Genomic DNA, 17,634 nt, shown 5'->3' with positions numbered 1-17,634 from the left:
CTATTTCCGCCGTACAACGAGCTGCAACATGACCAGCTTGCAAACAGCGGAAGCACCTTAGTTCTCGTTGTTGCAGCACCGTCACCCTAGCTGAAGACCAGCCTACAAGCAGACGACCTTCAGACAGTTTCTTTGCAGCTTCCACCGGGCATTTCACCCACACCGCAAAGAGACCCGTCTTATCTTGACGAACTTCACCAACTCTAACATGATCGGATGAGCACTCCCCTTTCTTACACACAGCGTATTTTACTTCGTCAGCAGTAACAGAATCGTCTAAGCTTGATACTCTTACTTCAACAGATTTAACAGGTCTCGACACAAGGATACCCTTCGTACCATAGCACTCCCTTAATTTTTTAGCCAGAACATCTGCTTTCTCTCCTCCTCCACCTTCAACAGTGACTTGTATAATGGCAGCACCAGTTGCGGCACGTCTAAACCTAACTGCTTCAATTCCCAACTCCTCTAGCCTAATCTGTCCTTTCGCTTCTTTAATAGCCTCCGCATATGTTACGCCTTTTTTCAGAATTTCCGCCGGAACAGTTACAACAACAGCAGCTGTACGGGGCGTACGCAGTCTTGGCTTTTTAACTGGTGCCTGAAAACCTGTTACTATTGGTTGAGCTAACACAGCACCCGACCTTTCCCTTTTCTTCTTTTTTCTTTTCTTTCCTTTCCCAACAATCAACCAATGCTCTTTAGAAAGGTTGGAAGCCAATTGCAGAAGCGAGGGCTGGGCAATAGCAGATACCTTTTCAATGGCCATTATTTCATCTCCTGCAATTCTTTTATTTTTCTTCTTTTTTGAAATAGAGGATGGTACTTGGGGCAAATCAGTAGATGCTGCTTGCACCAAGCCTCTGCTATTCACCTGCCTAATATTCTGGGATTGATCTGGCTCAAATCTAGGCGGCCTAACGATCTTGCATCGGTCCGCAGCTAGAGAAGGCCTTAATACAGATGCAGGATTAAGCCTAGGCTCAAGACTCTCAATCCGCGCATTTAATCTATCCCCGATACGGTGCATCAAATTCGCCTCAAATTCCTCGAGGAGAGAAGGAGTAAGCAATGGCTCCTTTGAATTAACTCCAATATGTTTCCGAAGATCCGTCATATCCTGCTGGAGTATCTCAATTTGCTTTTTAAGGCGCTCGTTGTCTTCACGCAGAGATCGAGTTTCCTCAGAAACTGAACGTTGAGCAAGTACCCCAATATCCTTCCGCATGTCCGCAATGGCATTTTTTGCCATATGGACCCATTGTCCTTTGATATTGGACGATTTTGTGGCAACCTTTTCAACAACTCCCAGGCTAGCCTCAATCCTCTTTACTAAATCCAATGACATATCCTCGCCCTGTTCCGATACCAAGACAGAAGATAAACTGCATCGTGTTTCTCGAGCTTGAATTTCCAATGCTAAAAGCTCTTGTTCCTCTCGAGCCTTTTTCTCAGCTCTTGATTCTTTTAACTTGGCAGACTTGTTAGTAGCAACCGAATCCACATTCTCGCCCTTAGTGGATGGCCGACCTCTGCCTTTACGCCGCGTTATCTTTGAAGACGCCTCTCTTGCGATATCTGAATCGGTGTCAGCGACTTCTCTGAAACGCTTCCGGGAGCTCCAAAACCGCGATGAACCTGTCAAAGACTCCCTTGCTACAACACCTGAGTATGTGGAAGAATCCGACATCTCAGGGCACTCCAACATAATATCACCGGGGGGCGCTGGCAAAACAAAATGATCGCCCGCCATTGCCACTCCAGCTTCCTGCTCAGCCGCATCACACGGCATCTCCACACTAACATCTTCTTTTGATTTGGTTTTTTTGTTTTTTAGATTATTTCTTGTTGTCATTTCATAATATTTTTTTTCAATGGGGGAAAAACATAGTCCACCCAGGTGGTGCCCCCTGCACCTAGGTAACCCTTATACCACTCGGAGGATGAGAGGTATCCGAGGGATGGCCGCTAGCGACTGACTTTACTCACCAGCCACCTGTAAACACAGGCAACCGACACCGCGCAAAACCTACAAGGCGCCCCAATGTCGGGAATTTAAGGGTTTTTTAATTGAGATTTTCCTTTCTCTCAAGGCTGCCCAATTAAGGCAAGCCCCCCTGGCCACAAGCATGCCGCTAGACATGACAACGACACACGCAGGAGGTAACAGGTTGCCCAATGGAGAGTCGAAACCCACCCGGAAACTGCTTATCGCAGCCACCGGCAGACAGCAGGCCATCCACCATATGCAGAGCATTACAAATGTATATATATAAAAAATAATAATAATAATAATAATAATAAAAATACACAACACCGGTCGTAACCGATTCAAAAATTGAACCGGGGGCACGCCCTGAGCCCACCAGTTTTGGTCCACGCCAGTTGGATGTCGGAAGTCCAACCGGTCGGAAGTCCAAAAACAATGTGCCAAGAGCAATGCTCTTGATATTCACTAGTACGAGTTAAACTACAAAGTTACAGTCCACACATTTCCCCAAGGTGCTGGCTTACACCCCAGATATAATGATACACCAAATGAAGCGCACAAACGCTGGCGGGCCATCCCAACGTGCGAAAATAGATGACGCACACCCTCCCCTTACGACCACTACTTCTACTGTTGTTCATCAAGTTTCTTCTATTTAAAGAAGCCTACTGAGAACTGTATTTAACCCCTGACACAATGGCAGCTTATGAAACAACTTGAAATAATAAAATGTTAAAATATATAACGTTTACGTAACAAGATAATAAAAATTCTAAAATAATCAAATTATTATATATACCTTAAACATTCCATACAAATTTATAATATTTTAAGGGATATTATTTTTATTTGACAAATGATCCCTTGTCGCTGAAGAATGCTCTCAAAGCCTTTTCGTCCTTTCCCTAACAATTTAACTTAGGGATGATGTAATACTTTGATCGCGTGACTATTATTTTTATACCCCATTAAACGACGAAGGCGAGATTTAAGAAGACTTACTTTCATAATAATGTTTTTGGTTCACGCGTGTACTAATATAGTAAACCAGTAACAAATTTTTAACAAAGCAATATTACATACAAATGCGCCTATGGAAAATACTCCTCAGATAATGATTAAAGTCAATTAATCATTAATCATGAATCAATCAAATTTATATAAGTAACACAATGTACACTTATGAATTTTACATTTACTGCCAGTTCTCAAATAAAGGGCGTAGAACGGAAAAGAAGAACTGGCAATAGACTCTCCGCTACTCTTTTTTTAATGAAATGAATGAATGAATACAACTTAGAAGGCGGTAGGGAAATTCAAGACCGGTGATTGAGACTGTAAAACGAAAAATGAACACGTCAACGCGTATTGAAGATGCTAATCACCAATCAGAATCGAAAACAAATCATTTCCTCTTTTGTTTCACATTCTCACCCCCAAATCACCTCAAAGACAACACTTGTCACTTTTTAATGTTGTGCCATAAAATAATGCCCTTCTAAAATTGGTATATTTATGTTGTTTTGTAATGCAGTTTTGGTTGCGACTGCTTGGAGACTAAAGTCATGTAATCACCGCTTAGAAATATAGTTTCAGTTATGTTATGTATATATATTATATATGGTAGTTAGTCATGAACCAGCATTAAGCTGATGTTATAGTAGGTCTCCTGTCCTACGGAGGCAAAATTATCAGTAAAAGTTAACATACAAATTCGTTATTATCTCCACAACGTGCAATAATGTTTTTTCATATACGATGCACGTAGCTACAATGCGCAGTCCTTAGAAGGTTCTAATTATTCCACGCAAAGAAGACCGTAATAATACGTAAATAAAAATGCAGAGAATATTTCATGGCAATAAAACAGAAAAGCCGCTGTGAAAATACATTTCCACACGTACATTAAAAGAAGATGGAGAGCAACCGATAATTGCGTTTTCCTGGCTTTTCTTTGAAGGAAAATATTGACTCCAATCAAATCGTTCCCCACGCAAATTTATTCATTACCATACCAGTCTTGCACTCGATAAGGCGTGGGTTTGATGTCCCGAATGATCAATTGCTTCGTTCTTTGAAATTATATTTTATTTAGCAAATTGGCGTCTTATTAACTCAATTGAACATAACATTTTTAGGTCTTTCTAGATTATTTTTAAATAATTTTATTATTATTATGATTAATATTTTATTCCTGACACCCAGTATAATATGTTTAAATATTTGTTTTAGTTATAACCTAACTTTTCAGATAAAATTCTGTCCTGGTTTTGGTGATCAACGTGTCTTGTGACACATAGGCCTGTCTTCTTTACCAGCTTCTTCTATTATTTTCTATTATTTTATTCAGCTCTTCCTGTCCAACTTGTGCCTCATTTCTCTTTAAATCGTCCGCCCATCTCTTGCTCTGTCTTTCTTTTTTCCATATCCTGGTAGTCAGTCTGCAATAATTTTGACTATTTCAACCTGCTATTTTTCGTCATGTGTCCAGTCATTTCAATTGCCTTTTTTTCATTTTATCCTCTACTTTGGCCGTTAACATTATCTCTGCTCTTTTGGGATGTCTCAGTGTAACCATGCTTCTTTATATTCCTCTTTGGCATGTTCTCAACTTTAAAAGATGTTTCTGAGATAATGCTCCAGTCTGGGAGCCGTATGTGACACATGGTAAGACATACATCTAATTTTATACTAAAGTTAAAAAAAGTAGATCACTTTTCTTATAATAAAGGTAATCCTGTTAATCGATCAAAGGATACCCATCAATATTTTCGTCAAGCAAGTATTGCTTGACTTGGCTTATCAAGTTATATATTAAGATTATATATAAGCATCTAATTTAATGACTTATTGAGAAATAAATTTCGACGAACATTTCCAGCAAATAAATTCATTATGTATTATGTAACAAATCATTTTTGAATTTACGTATAAAGTGTATGAAATAATTTGACGCGCCGTGAGACGACAAGTAATATACGTTTAAATGAATGTCTACGTTTAGTCAAATATTATATTAAATAAGATATAATAAATGAAACAATTTCACAAACGGTACACAATATTGTTTAATTTTCTTGATATGAAAATTTGTAATTGCGGTTAGTAATATGAAAATTGTTGAAATTTAATGATTGATTTTAGTCAATACAAAATTATTTTATACTTCATAAAACCAAATTAATCTCCACGAAGAAAATATTTTTTTGTTTGTTTCTATATATGTTTTTAACGGACAAGTTACTTTCTCGGCCTTTAATACTTTCTGCATCATAAGGTGAAGATAGATTATAATAATATAGGGTAATATAATAATAATAACACTTGCGCCCAACTACAAGGCTCTCGCTGCCACCCCTCACATTCTCACCAACCCTTAGTTATAATTAAAAAAAATTGCTAGTGACTTTAAGAAAAGCCGTTCAAACATCTTGCTTAGCAAACTATTTGGCACAATATATACCATTTAAGACAAGTAGGTAGTTGAGTAAAATATATCAATTTACTTTAGTCATCACTAAAGATAAATAGTGAGTAATATTATTTCATACGTAATGTGCGTAAATTCAAAAATCATTTGTTACATAAGTCCACCATAGTGATACAAGGCAGGTCCTTGTATCAGCCATTTACTATTTGGAAATTATTTTTCATCATTATTTTGATATATCAATACTACTTAATTTAATTAACAACTCCGAGTACAGGTTAAAATCATAAAGAAACACTCAATTATCCTCCCCTCAATTAAAAAGTTGTTTCATCAAATTAAAAACCATTTTCTGTTTTACGTTTCTTTTAATTTCAGGGTCTTAATTAGCCGTCAATTATATAAAATTCGAAATTGACGGGCCTTAGAGGAAATTAGAGCAAATTAAAACATACTGCTACAGTGAATGTGTAAGTAATTTTTAATTTCCCGTCTTTAATATTGTCATTTCCAGTTTAAAATACCTTTTAAATGCCATTTGTTATTAATAAGGTAATTCAGGCAATCATACCAAAGAAAAAATATGAAATGACTACGCAACAATTGTGAATTTTTTGTGTGACATAAAAATTATGGAGCTGCGTATACATTAAGGTGAGTTTAGCCAATCCTCTCCTCAGATAATCCTCATAAGTATTTTATTGAGGTACAAAGCAAGAAATCTGATCAAATGAACACAGAAAGTCTCTTGAGAGATCTCTTTCTTTCTTAGTGTACCACAAAGAAAGGTTCGGTGGCCGTTGATACACAATTTTATACTAGAATAATAAGTCCTGAGTACATACCTCGTTATAATATCTTCTTACCAGGAAGAAAGGTACACAATATTATCAGCCGTAAGGATTTGGAGAAATTCTATTAGTTTGGGAACAAAGAGAATAGAGACTAGGTGTAACTTAAAATCATTAATAACATTTTCTTAATACATAGTTGAAAAGTATTAGCTGTATAAAAAATACCAACGAAATAAGTATGAGATTTGCAAAGACTTTTTCGAGAATAACTTGACATTATTATCTAAAATCCTGTAGTAAGACTTTTTTTAATCCATTTTTTGTATCGTTCCGGCCGGTATGTCTTAAAATCAAAATGGTCGACAGATGTCAGGTACAGGCTGATAATCTACATTTCTAAAAAATAAAACTGATCAAAGACTAATTTCAGATAATATCTAACTGGGATTGTCGCCAAGGTTATGATGATTTTTTAGTGTTTTCTTTAAATAAATACATATTTAAAACGATATTTGGTAATTGTGCGTTAAGACAACTTTTATAGTTAAAACACACAACACTATATTTTCTTCTACGTAACACAAACTATAAGCTCATAACACAAAAAGCAATGTAAAAGAAAATTCAGGCTCATCTTGCGAATGACGTTTCAAACGAGAAATTGCATTATTCTTTTTTAATGACGCAGAAGATTCCTTACAAAACAATACTCAGATGCAGACTGTGACCTAGATGATATGAAAAGGTTTCATATCTACATGTTACTGTCATAATTACATAAAAAGGATTTATAGGAAATAAAAGACAAGCTTATTGTCTCATATTGTCTTACATTAGCCTGACTTGACCTGGTTATGTTCATAGTAATAAGTTTCATGTCTGTTTTTTCTTTAACGCTCTAAGTCAATCGAAAGAGACAAAACTATTATCATACAGTAAACAAGTCATTATTATAGTCTTGCACAGAATATTGTTGTGAAAGTGCAACACAAATATTGAAATAGATTATAATAATATTATTTTATTTACAACACATTCAGTATTAATAATATTCTTAGCCTACATAATATCTAATTATAAATATTATTATGTAATAATAATTTATAATTAGAAAATTAATCCGAATTTAAAAAGTTGTCCCTGTGGCAGTGTACCTTATGGTACTGGCAGCACGACCTTCATGTATTACGATATTTATTATTATTATCCTCTACCATCTCTATATATAAATTTCTTTTCACTCACTAAAAGTAAATTGGCAATGATGTAACTAAGTTCGTCGTAGATCTGATATAATAATAATTTATTTATTGTCCTACGTATATGTCCTATCTACGTATATACATATATAAGTGAATACTAATTACTTTAAAAACTAGCCAAGGTATTAAAATACATTCATAAAATATGGCCATTATTTAAATTCAAAGTAAAATAAATTACATTATGTTGAGATAAACATTGGAGGAAAATTCTTACAACAGTTTAAACTCGGCTAACTTGTAACAATGTCCGGTAGATGTCTGTCAGAATCCCATGTTATCTTGAGGCCACAAAAGTCCGAACAACTCGGGGACAACAAAAGCCAGCTTTAATTTTTCTCGAGACGGAAACATCTTACATACAACTTTGAACTGTACGCCTCAGGTAATTCAAATGAAAATTGCACGTTGTGAAGAAAGAGGCATCGACCCTAATTTGACTAAATCTTGAGCCGTTGAGTGTTATAACAGAATTCGACTGAAATTGAAACGGACTTTTAATGGAATTATTGTGATTGAAATGAAATACTTAGACTATCATTACATCCATTTTAAAGTTGTTCTCTGTAATTAATTTTGAATAAAATTAAGTAAAAACGTAGAAATAATAAGTCTAAACCAGTGTTTTGAAAAGTGAATAACTGAATTCAAATCCTCCTGTTGAATTTTTTCTGTATTTTGATGATGCTTAACACCTGCTTGTGACTTAGAAAAAAAAGTGATCGTGAAATTGAAGTGATGGTGAGAGTTCTGTGTTTGACATGCACTGTACTGTAAAAACAGAAAGTAAATTGCTGGACAGCAGTCATTCAAACCTACTCGTGTCAGACAATGTATTCCGGCCGAGCTGCTCTCGCTAAAGAAGCCTGAGCTGAGCTGTAAAGATCAACAGCGAGATTCCCAACAAAAAAATCGGACGCTGAAACCATTAAGCCAATACTAGCTAGGTATACATAATATATGCTAGACTTAAATTAACAATATTATTTTGCTTTAAAACCTAGAACCGTTATTGTTTCCTGATGTAATATGAAGTTGAAAGATAAAACAGTGCAATAGCTGAGCACTTCTGTAGGTCCCGTGGGAACAATCGCAAAGCCACTGAAAATTGCGCCATCTTTTATAAAATACGATATAAACTTCGCTGTAATCCCAATTCCCAATGAGAGATGGAGAGGAAATACAACTATTATCTAACTTTTGGAACATTTTTAATATAATACATAAATTGTAAAACATTTTATAGTCACTCCATGGGATAGAACACTGTCTAGGACATTATGACGCAGCAGCCAGGACTTTCTTATATATTAGGTCCTTACATATGAAATTGGCGTTTTGTATGGGAGGAACAAAAAGTCGATTTTTAAATATAATATATTTAATTAATCAAAGTATGTAACCATTGTTTTCTATGCACTTTTGCAATCTCATAGGTAGTTCATTGATCCCTTTTCTAAAAAAAAACAGTCGGACGGGAATCAATAAAATCTGTGAAGGCGATTTGGACTGCCCCATCGGAGTTAAATTTTTTCCCTTGCAAGAAGTTGTCCAAATTTCGAAAAAAAAGGTAATCTGTTGGAGCAAGGTCCGGGGAGTACGGATGATGTCTTAGACATTCCAATTGAAGCTCTTCTAATTTGGTAGCCGTCTGTTGTGCAGTGTGTGGTCTAGCGTTGTCGCGAAGTAGCAGTGGCGTGGAGCGATTGACTAGCCTAGGTTGTTTAGCCGCTAGCTTTTCCATCATGGTTTGCAATTACTGACAATAGACATCAGCCGTAATAGTCTGGCCAGATTTGAGAAAACTGCAATGAACATTACCGGCCCTAGTCCACCAAACGCTTACAAGTAACTTATTTGGGGTTAATTTTCGCTTGGGGCAGGATTTGGCTGGCTGGCCAGGATCCAACCATTGCGCTGAGCGCTTCCGATTATCGTAAAGAATCCATTTTTTATCACAGGTAATGATTCGGTTTAAAATACCTTTATTATTGTGCCGGTTCAGTCGACGCGCGTTTGCCGGTTTGCTTCAGTCAATTCGTGAGGTACCCTCCTTTCAAGCTTTTTAATCTTCCCAATTTACTTCAAGTGAATTAAAACAGTTTTATCACTAACACCGCCTGCAGCTAACTCGGACGTGGTTTGCGATGGATCCGCTTCCACAATAGCCTTCAATACTTCATTATCAACTTGGGTCTCAGGCAGTCCACGGGGCTTGTTCTGCAGGTCGAAATTTCCAGAACGAAAACGTTGGAACCAAAAACGAACTGTGTTTTCTTTTCAACATGACCGCCATACACATCATTCACCCTTCGAGTCGTTTCCGCAGCACTAGTGCCACTCGTACTCGTAAATAATGCAATACTTTAAGTTTTCCATTTTGTAAAATGAGTGACGCAAACAGAAAACAATCAGGAGAAAAAAAACAAATGAATGACGGTCATCGAAGCATAAATACATGAGTAAATAGCTGTACAAATTTGAATTTGAAATTCCTAACCAAAGAGGAGATATTTGAGGTCAAAGTGGCCAGTATGAAAAACGCCAATTTCATATGTAAGGACCTCATATAAATATATCTACGTTAGTACACTTCACTTACTAATTTGGCTTGTAATTGTATTGTAGATGTTCATCTAATATAGATTTATCTTCTTCAATCTTAAAACAGTTTTTTGTATAGAATACGTATTATAAAAAAATAAAAAAAATCAGTGACGTTTCTTTCAGTTCTGGGCCTCAGATTTATGTATTTGTTTCATCATCATATGATGGCTGAAAAAGCCTGAAATACGCCGACGAATTTTTGGGTCTAAGGCAAGCCGGTTTCCTTACGCTGTTTCCTTTACAGTTCGAGTGAATTTTAAATGCATAGAAAGAAAGTTCATTGGTGAACAGCCGGGATCGAACCTACGACCTCAGGGATGAGAGCCGCACCCTGATGCCTCTAGGTCAACACTGTTCTGTTTTATTTGTTATTAAAACTTATCGTAGATTTAAAATTTGTTTGTTAAGGAGAGTAAAAAAAGATATCTATTTCTATATATATAAAGGCAAGACTGTATCAAACATATCAAACACAATACATATCAAAGTATTGAAAAAGTTGTTCCGTTTAATTCCAGTTAAGAGATTTCTTAAAGTTTTCCTATTCGAATTGGAGAAATATTTTCGATATTTTATTAAGACCATTTTATAGCGCGCTGCAAACTTCAAAGCGATGTTGCTAGCTGTAAAATCTAGACTGTATAAAACGAAAGTATTAAAAATTTACAGCTGAGTATATCATAAAACCATATGTATTGTAAATTTCCGTACATATATATAGTTTTCAGTACTACATATACTTCATAGGTGCCTTCGTCGGCAAGGCATTGTAGGCTTGTTCGTAAGACTTCCTGTCAATTTATTAATATAGCCTACCACAAGCTGGCTCTCTATTCAGTCAGTAGATCATGTCTGAGCGTCGTAGTTAGAAACAACTGTAGCGGATCTGTTTCCACCGGTTTCTGACCAGCGCCTCTCTTATAACATTGTATTCGTTTAGTTTTGAGGACGCTGTGTATTTCATTTATCGGTCCATCTGGCTGGTGAACGGCCACGAGATCATGGCCTTCTGTGTTACCAACCACGATCAGTTTCTCCAAGTTCTCATCGTCTGTGCTGTTAACAGGCCTAACCAAATATTCGTTATAAATACTTATGTAAGAAAATTTTGAAATTAGAATATTGTACAGATTACTTCATATACTTTGAAACTGCTTACATTGGTTTGGAATAGCCACGCCCACGTTGGCTTTTTTAAGACTTAATCTATGTAGTGCAGTCATGGGCAGGCTATTGCAGATTCTCTAATACAGAATGTAACCATATAAGCTTTCGTAAATACCAGAAAAAACGAAATATTGTTTTCGTTGTTATAAATTATTTATTTATTCCTTATAATATTATTTTTAGGAATTCCTGAAAATTACGACTCTCCCAATGAATAGTAAACACATCCCACTTTAAGTGTTATCCATGAAACTACCTGAATACGATATATTTTTTAATGTATTTTAATTCTAAAATTATCGATGTATTATTGTGTAGATCTATCGCATTAGTCGTAACTTTTAAGATAAATAATTATGTGGAAATACAGAAACAAATACATTAAAAAAAAACAAATAAACCACTTTTTTATCTCCTCATAGAAATACTGTGAAATAATATTATTAATTTGAAATACGCTTAATTGCGTCTTAGAGGGGTGAAAAATAAGGGCTGCTACAATCCTTCGCATGTTACACTAACCGAGCCAATAAGTGATTTAACAAATCGCAACTCCCCTAATGCGATTCCGACGACTAGAGAACGAGCGTCACAAAAGAATCTAGTTAAGGCGTCGTCAGTGTAATCTGTGATGGTAGGGTTGACACAGCGTAATTGAATAGAAAAATTTATCTCATATAAGACAAACAGCCATTACTCTGATTGCTCTATCTATCTATTTTCTGTTTTAACACAATTTGAAAAGATTTTCTAAACATACAAATGTAAAAAATCACAATCATTTCAAAGTCATATATTTTCTGGCAAAAACGCATTTTGTTGATTAGAGATTTAAACCAAATATGACAGATGGCGCTTTGCTTGAGTGTGCAACTCTCATCCCTGAGGTCGTAAGTTCAAATCCCGGCTGTGCCCCAATGAACTTTGTATATGTGCGCATTTTACACTCGCTTTTACGGTGAAAGTAGACAGGACATTGTAAGAAACACGGATCAGTTTTCTGTACTTATCTCTGTTTTAGTTAGTTATTTTAGCTTTATTTTATTTTATTTTATTTTATTTAGTTTATTTTATTTTAGCTATAATTTGTTAGTATGTTCTAGACCAAGTATCCCCTCTGTCTTAACTGAAAATCAGTGCTGTGAATACAAAATGTTGCCCACTAAGTGAGGCCAGCATATTATAAGTATTATGTTTGTTCACGTGCACCTATTATTGAGTTCACACATTATTTATTAATTTTACTTAACTTCTTAATTTCATTACAAAACTAGTAAAATAATAACACTTAAATAATGACGGCAACGGGCAGCGTTATCGCTTTCGATCGACCTTTTCCAGGCAAACACAAAGAATTTTTTTCTTATGTGTAGCCTTCTTGGTTCTTTAAATAAATAAATAAAGATAAAAAAATAAAGATGGAAACGAAAGGATGGGTAATGATAAAAGCTTTTCCAATACAATACATGCATATCTAAAATTATAAATTATCTTGTAATTTTTCACAAATATTTATTAACTCGTTTTTGTAACAATGTATATACATATTATTATTTTAAAGACTATGTATTTTCTTTAAACTTAATTAGACAACCCTGTGCGTCTCTACCCTCCTATTTAATAATGAAGGGGAGGATTCTGTCACTATTGTAACTATCGTTTTCCGTTACACTGTTTCGTACTTAAAAGATTATTGAATTGTCTTCGTTTTTCGACGTAAAATGTGTTTCTATTATTTTATTTCCTTCGGATTCTATCTTTTGTGTAGGGGAGATATACAACACTTTATTTTATTTATGTATTAGAATCTACTACTAGAATCCATGAGGTGTAATGCACATGGCGGGTTCCATTATAAGCGAAATAAGAAATGTAAAATTAAAATAAAACTTTATCATGGCAGAAAAATGGTTGTTACAAAATTCTAGTCTATTCTAGTCTATCACTAGCCCCTGGTTTTTTATAGTACAGTAGTACAGTGGGCAAACGGGCAGGAGGCTTACCTGAGATTAAGTGATACCGCCGACCATGGACACTCTCAATGGCAAAGGGATCGCGACAGCGTTACCGGCCTTTTAAGAATTGGTACGCTCTTTTCACCAAGCACCCTAAGTCGAATTGATTCGGAAATACTTTAGTGGGCAGCTAGTTCCACATAGCGGTTGTGCGCGGCAAAAATTGGTAGGTAACTAGATAACAATTATTCCATGATACATGCTGCATGTTTAAACCATTTTTTTAAGTAAAGATTTATTGTTGCAACTAATCAAACACATGTCATGAAAGACATTATGTAAACGTGAATGCATGAGTATGAGTATGTGAATGGGTGTGTGTGTGTGTTTGAGAGTAGTTTGTGTTCGTTTTTTAAAACCTTAGAGTCATGCCAAAATACGTAAAGGTCTCTGTAGATTCGAAATGCAATTCGGCTTGCGTAATTTTTATGTGTATATATTTAATATGAACATAAAAATTTTAATTTATAGACAAGCTATCTTGCTAATAACTTACTGTAGAATATATTTTTTCACAATTTTATATCAAAATACATAAACTTAATATTTTCATACATGAAACTCATTTTGATTCACAAAATAAAGCTACTTTATAAAACTTTTATTTACTTCTAAGACCTAATGTATCCCAAAGATCATTTTTTTTATGCACGGCTAAGATTCGTCTCCTATTCTAAGTTAATACTTTAAATTACTACTATAAATATATATGAAATGCCGTAAATTAATTGTTATGATCAACGAAATTTACCCATCTTTCTCATTTTAATTATTTTAGAAATAACTGCTAGTAGTAGTAGTTATTAAGGCAAAAATTAAGAAATCAGCCACCTTCAATTTCTCGAAAAATAAAAGAGCTAATTTGTCCAATTGAACTAAAGTTTTTGGGGACACGGAAATCATTATTATTGTAAGAGAAAAAAGCGAATTTCTTTCTCTCTCGGGACAGAAGGCTTTTGTAGGCGTTAAATTAAAGAGACATCTATTGTTCGGAAAATTCTTTCAATTCGTCTCCATTAGGATGTTTTCTTGTTCGCTAATTGAATTAGTTATTGATTAATTTAACTTTTGGGAAAGTCAAAATACTGTCGAACTTAAAAAGTTCGAAACACTCTTAATAATAATAAAAATGATTCGATAAAAAAAAAACGATAATTAACTTAAGCCACTTAAAAAGACGTAAATTTTATGTGTTAATTAATGTAAGTTTAATAATATAAATCTGACTCACCATCGAAATAGTAAAAAACTAAGCTTAATATTTATTATTTACACAAATGCTCAACAAACCGGCATGTCAATGTCATATTCGCTTAAATGATATTGGCATGAAGTACTGCATTCAGAAATAATATATTGAGTATTCTGTCCATGTCGGAACATGGATATTATTTTGTTTATCCCATCCCTCAATATCAATGAATAGACTTTGCCTGAATATAGCAGTTAATAATCGTGTAACAATAATGGATTGGCAAAACACACTCATTAAGACAAGCAGATGATTAACCCATCTGAGACATGATGGTTTCCTTGCGATATATACTTTTATTCTAAGAGCAGGAGTCGCCCCCAGAATTTATATATTAAAAAATAAAATGATTAAAAATAAAAATCTGTTTATTCATTTTAAGTACATATGGATTATAATGGGAACCCTTTGAAGTAAAAAATACCTATGTCAGGCTTCCCAGCTCTTCCATAACAAACTTAATTATACATTCCTTAAAATATATTAATATATAATTGAATTACATCTTTTATTTTATTTATTTTTATTTTTGATTTTTCAACTGTTATCAACATGCTTGAGTGCATGAGTGAGTGTGTGGGTGCAAATGTGTGAGTGAGTGAGTCAGTGAGTGAATGAATAAAGTGTGTAACTACATACTAGGTCTCAGAAGAAGCACTAACATTGCGTAGGATGTATTTATAAGCCAGTCGTTTAGTCGTATTTTTAGATTGTAGACGGTAAACGGATAGATGTTAAGCAGCCTATTTAATTTATTATAGATATAGTCTGCTTGCATATCTATTAATGATGTAATTTTATAGTAAAAGAAAATGAGTAGGTTATTTATTTTATTTGTACAAAAGTATAAGCTTCTTTAAATATTTTTTAAACACAAATGATTAATGTGCATTTACCAACGAAGCTAAATATGTGGCTGGGAGCTCGTATACATTATTTGAAAGAAGTGCAAACGAGAACACTTTATGAATATAATCTAATGAAAATAAACACTCACAGATACTGCCAGCCATTGATACTTACATTTATGTCTCGCTAGCTTTGCCGACCTATGAAGAATTCGTACGCTGTTGCAATGTGTTCGGTTTCGTCTTTATATACCATTTTTTGCGTTATATGCGCTTCGGTTGAAATAAATAAATGAAAAAATATAGCTTTCCGGCGGGTGGTGGAGGTAGGTTCTGGTGGCTGCTAACGTTTTCTCCATTCGAGAGATGAAATAGCAAAGAAGTAAGAGACTGGAAAAGTAAGGCACAAAATTTATGTGTGGTACAAGAACTGGAAGACCTTCACCCAAGTTGCTTTTAGCACTCTCAAAACTCACTCTGGCAAACAATTTATTCAGTATGAAGCCAATAATAAATTTCTATTATTTAAAATAATTATTCATTACGTTGAAGTAATAGTTAATAATTGAAAAATCGTTTAAAAAGCTTTTAAATACTTTAAAATACATCGTATCTATAACGTAAATTCAACTGAAAACATAATAACATAACGTATATAATTAATAATTCATACATAAGAAAAATCCTCAAATTTTACACAAAAAAGAAAAAAAATATTGAAAGTAGAAAACAGAACATACGCTTCAATCTTCTTTACACATGTCAGAAGGAATAATTTCGAGACATGTAAAAGTAATGAGGGAAATTTCTGTTCAATTCCAACATACCTTTATGCTTTAAATGAAGTTTACATTTTAATAGTGTACATTAATAGTTGAAGAGTTATTATTTTACAATTTTGTATCTCTAAATGACTATTAGGTAAACCATACTGCGTTGAGTTTATGCTAATACCGGTTATAGTGGTTGTTATAAAAATACATGTAGCGTACCGTAAAGGTTGCAACAGATATTACATGTAAACTACATTATTTTCTTAAATATACGTATTTCAAACAATTTTAATATAAAAGTAATGTTCAAATTCCTTAATTAAACAAATTCACTATATTTACCTTATTTCCTCCACACATCCGTAATAGTATCCAAAACAGATCAAGTAAATAAGCACGCAACTTTCGCATTCACAATAAGAACATTACATCAACGCGACCATCCCAAGCGATGGCTAGAAGCAGACTGAACATTGAAACTAGTGTAAACTGTAAAGAAGTGTTCACACGTGAACACAAAAGCTTTGTAACTGTCGCCTTATGTAGAGGAAGTTGATAAGTGTTCAGCTTGCACTTTCGCAAGCAATTGCGCTTTAAGTATTACAAATCACAGGTTGCATTTGCATTTCGCTTTGATAAAACGATGTCATCCTTTCTATAATACAAAATGTTAACAAGAATTGGCGAAAGAAATACGTTAAATTTTCATTGATTCTTTATATATAGCTTAATTCCTTGGTTGGGGATTTCATTAGAAATTTTATTTTAAATCAAGAAATACCATTGCTCCACAGTCCTATTTAAAAAATAAATCCAGGGAGAGTCAAACTTAAGCGCTACACTTAACCCGGTTGTTGCTGTATTACAATATACTTAATAACATTTACTATACAAACTAATATATTTCCCATATATTAACAAATGCCATCCATGGTCTTGCACAGGAATTAAATGCTGTAAGATCTTGTACTACGTAGTTCTACGACTTAGATACCCGTAGCTTGTTCTACACGTTTGGTTATGTAACGAGTTGCTACGAACATGGGCTTAATTATCTACGAAAAATATAGAAAAATTATAATTCCTTATTGTTTTATTAATTAACACTGCACACATGCAAAGCAAAACATGTTTATTGATTTCAAATATATATATATATAAGATTGATATAGCTTTATTTTTATCTTTATTGTAGTGTTGGTTTCAGCGTGCGATTCTCATCCCTGAAGTCGTAGGTTCGATTCCCGGGTGTGCACCAATGTACTTTCTTTCTATGTGTGCATTTAACACTCCCTCGAATGGTGAAGGAAAACATCATGACCCAAAAAGTCGACGGCGTGCGTCAGGCACAGAAAGCTGATCACCTACCTGTCCATTTGATTAAAAAACGATCATGAAACAGATACAGAAATCTGAGTCCCAAACCTATCGCCATTGATTTTATTTAGATAGCTGTATTGGCGTATGTTTTGTATGTTTTATTATTTATTCTCACT

At 34.4% G+C, this 17,634-nt stretch overlaps 1 protein-coding gene across 1 annotated transcript in view; it reads right to left on the bottom strand.

Moving 5' to 3' along the window:
• Window positions 1-16,632, bottom strand: part of LOC123714622 (connectin-like) — a 176,456-nt gene extending 159,824 nt beyond the window's left edge. The window contains exon 1 of the mRNA XM_045668972.1: window positions 16,481-16,632. The gene's annotated coding sequence lies outside the window, so the exon portion shown is untranslated. The remainder of the gene's footprint in view (window positions 1-16,480) is intronic.
• Between the last annotated feature and the right edge of the window lie 1,002 nt (window positions 16,633-17,634).

Source organism: Pieris brassicae, chromosome 9 (genome assembly GCF_905147105.1).
Source record: "Pieris brassicae chromosome 9, ilPieBrab1.1, whole genome shotgun sequence".
Lineage (NCBI taxonomy): Eukaryota > Metazoa > Arthropoda > Insecta > Lepidoptera > Pieridae > Pieris > Pieris brassicae.
The sequence above is the reverse complement of the archived record's forward strand: the minus strand, read 5'-3'. Positions and strand labels throughout refer to the sequence as shown.